The 3730-nt window shown below is 39.0% G+C and overlaps 1 non-coding gene across 1 annotated transcript; it reads left to right on the forward strand.

Annotated features, from left to right (window-relative positions):
• Window positions 1-2218: 2218 nt before the first annotated feature.
• LOC148545375 (small nucleolar RNA R71) lies at window positions 2219-2326 on the forward strand. Its single transcript, XR_015901609.1, has one exon. It is a non-coding gene; the product is annotated as a small nucleolar RNA R71 (small nucleolar RNA).
• The last annotated feature ends 1404 nt before the right edge of the window (window positions 2327-3730 follow it).

Genomic DNA, 3730 nt, shown 5'->3' on the forward strand with positions numbered 1-3730 from the left:
AAGAGGAGTGTAGAGGGGTGTGTTGTGTGAGAGAGTGGTGAGAAGAAGTGAGTGGAGGTAGGTGGGGATCCTGTGGGGTCCACAGATCCTGAGTGGATCCTGTGGGGTCCACAGATCCTGAGGTGTCAAGGCATTTACATCCCTGCACCCATTAGGCATGTAAAAATGCCTTTGTATCCAACTCTGGGCGTTCAGCGCCAGGTTGGTGGCCATTTTGGGCGTTCAACGCCCATTTGTGAACGCCAGAACCATGCCTGTTCTGGCGTTCAGCGCCCAGAAGCTGCCCATTTTGGGCGTTCAGCGCCAGAACCATGCTCTGTTCTGGCGCTGAACGCCAGACAGATGCTCCTCCAGGGTGTGATTTTTCTTCTGCTGTTTTTGATTCCGTTTTCAATTTTTATATTTATTTTGTGACTCTACATGATCATGAACCTAAGAAAACATGAAAAATAAGAATTAGATAAACATTGGGTTGCTTCCCAACAAGCGCTTTTTTAATGTCAATAGCTTGACAGTGGACTCTCATGGAGCCTCACAGATGTGCAGAGCTTTGTTGAGACTCTCCAACACCAAACTTAGAGTTTGGATATGGGAGTTCAACACCAAACTTAGAGTTTGGTTGTGGCCTCCCAACACCAAACTTAGAGTTTGACTGTGGGGGCTCTGGTTGACTCTGCTTGGAGAGAAGCTTTTCCTGCTTCCTCTCCATGGTTGCAAAGGGAGATCCTTGAGTTTTGAATACAAGGGAGTTCTCATTCCATTGAAGGACTATTTCACCTCTGTCAACATCAATCACAGCTCTTGCTGTGGCCAGGAAAGGTCTTCCTAGGATGATGGGTTCATCCTCTTCCTTTCCAGTATCCAGGACTATGAAATCAGTAGGTATGTAAAGGCCCTCAACCTTTACTAATACATCTTCTACTTGTCCATAAGCCTGTTTTCTTGAGCTGTCTGCCATCTCCAGTGAGATTTTAGCAGCTTGCACCCCATAGATTCCCAGTTTCTCTATTACAGAGAGGGGCATGAGGTTTATCCCTGAACCAAGGTCACACAGAGCCTTAAAGATCATGGTGCCTATGGTACAAGGGATTATGAACTTTCCAGGATCCTGTCTCTTCTGAGGCAATGTCAGTTGATCCAGATCACTTAGTTCATTGATGAACAAGGGAGGTTCAACTTCCCAAGCATCAATGCCAAATAATTTGGCATTCAGCTTCATGATTGCACCAAGAAACTTGGCAGTTTGCTCTTCAGTAACATCCTCATCCTCTTCAGAAGAGGAATACTCATCAGAGCTCATGAAGGGCATAAGGAGGTTCAATGGAATCTCTATGGTCTCTATATGAGCCTCAGAGTCCTTTGGTTCCTCAGAGGGAAGCTCCTTATTGATCACTGGACGTCCCAGGAGGTCTTCCTCCTTGGGATTCACGTCCTCTCCTCTCCTCACAGGTTCGGCCATGGCGCTTATGTCAATGGCCTTGCACTCTCCTTTTGGGTTCTCTTCTGTATTGCTTGGGAGAGTACTAGGAGGGATTTCAGTGATCCTTTTACTCAGCTGGCCCACTTGTGATTCCAGATTTCTAATGGAAGACCTTGTTTCATTCATGAAACTTACAGTGGCCTTAGATAGATCAGAGACTAGATTTGCTAAATTAGAAGCATTTTGTTCAGAGTTCTCTGTCTGTTGCTGAGTTGATGATGGAAAAGGCTTGCTATTGCTAAACCTGTTTCTTCCACCATTGTTAAAGCCTTGTTGAGGCTTTTGATCCTTCCATGAGAAATTTGGATGATTTCTCCATGTTGAGTTATAGGTGTTTCCATAAGGTTCACCTAAATAATTTACCTCTGCTATTGCAGGGTTCTCAGGATCATAGGCTTCTTCTTCAGAAGATGCCTCTTGAGTACTGTTGGATGCAGCTTGCATTCCATGCAGACTCTGAGAGATCATATTGACTTGCTGAGTCAATATTTTATTCTGAGCCAATATGGCATTCAGAGTATCAACTTCAAGAACTCCCTTCTTCATAGGCGTCCCATTACTCACAGGATTCCTTTCAGAAGTGTACATGAACTGGTTATTAGCAACCATGTCAATGAGTTCTTGAGCTTCTGCAGGCGTTTTCTTTAGGTGAATGGATCCACCTGCAGAAGTATCCAATGACATCTTAGATAACTCAGACAAACCATCATAGAATATATCCAGGATGGTCCATTCTGAAAGCATGTCAGAAGGACACTTTTTGGTCAACTGTTTGTATCTTTCCCAAGCTTCATAGAGAGATTCACCTTCTTTCTGTCTGAAGGTTTGAACATCAGCTCTAAGCTTGCTCAGCTTTTGAGGAGGAAAGTACTTGGCTAAGAAAGCCGTGACCAGCTTATCCCAAGAGTTCAGGCTGTCTTTAGGTTGAGAATCCAACCATAATCTAGCTCTGTCTCTTACAGCAAAAGGGAAAAGCATGAGCCTGTAGACTTCAGGATCTATTCCATTAGTCTTTACAGTATCACATATCTGCAAGAATTCAGTTAAGAACTGAAAAGGATCTTCAGATGGAAGTCCATAAAACTTGCAGTTCTGCTGCATTAGAGAAACTAATTGAGGTTTCAGCTCAAAGTTGTTTGCTCCAATGGCAGGAATGGAGATGCTTCTTCCATGTAAATTGGAATTAGGTGCAGTAAAGTCACCAAGCATCTTTCTTACATTATTATTATTTTCGGCTGCCATCTCCTCTGCCTGTTCGAAAATTTCTGAAAGGTTATCTCTGGATTGTTGTATTTTAGCTTCTCTTAATTTTCTCTTCAGAGTCCTTTCAGGTTCTGGATCTGCTTCCACAAGAATGTTCTTATCCTTGCTCCTGCTCATATGACAAGGAAGAATGGCCAGGAAAATGATAATAATAATAGAGATCTTTTATACCACAGTATAGGGATCCCTTTGTGAGTGGAAGAAAAGAGTGGGAGACAAAGAATGTGATGTAAAGGAAGAAACACAACTGTACCAATGGAAGAGATGTGAGATGAGATGTTAGGATATGAATGAATAAATAGAATAGGATGGGAGAGGTATAATTTTCGAAAATTATTTTGAAAAGGAGTTAGTGATTTTTGAAAATTGGTTTTTGAAAATTTGTTAGTATTTTTCGAAATTTTTTTTGAAATAAAAATAAAAATAAAAATAATTAGTTAATTAAAAAGAAATTTTTGAAAAAGGGGGAGATATTTTTGAAAATTAGAAAGAGAGAATTAGTTAGGTGGTTTTGAAAAAGTTAAGAAACAAACAAAAAGTTAGTTGGTTAGTTGAAACAAATTTTGAAAAGATAAGAAGTTAGGAAGTTAGAAAAGATATTTTGAAAAGATATTTTTGAAAAAGATAAGATGAGAAGATATTTTTGAAAAGATATGATAGAAATTAGTTTTTTTGAAAAAGATTTGATTTTTAAAATCTCAATTAATGACTTGATTCATAAGAAATCACAAGATATGCTTCTAGAACTTAAAGTTTGAATCTTTCTTAACAAGCAAGTAACAAACTTCAAATTTTTGAATCAAAACATTAATTGTTTATGTTATTTTCGAAAATTATGATATAAAATAAGAAAAAGATTTTTTGAAAAATATTTTTGGATTTTTCAAAAATAACTAAGAATTTTGAAAAAGATTTGATTTTTGAAAAAGATTTTGAAAAAGATAAGATTTTCAAATTGAAAATTTGATTTGACTCATGAGAAACAAC

This window comes from Arachis ipaensis, chromosome B9 (genome assembly GCF_059453495.1).
Source record: "Arachis ipaensis isolate K30076 ecotype BB chromosome B9, ASM5945349v1, whole genome shotgun sequence".
In the NCBI taxonomy this organism is placed as follows: Eukaryota; Viridiplantae; Streptophyta; class Magnoliopsida; order Fabales; family Fabaceae; genus Arachis; species Arachis ipaensis.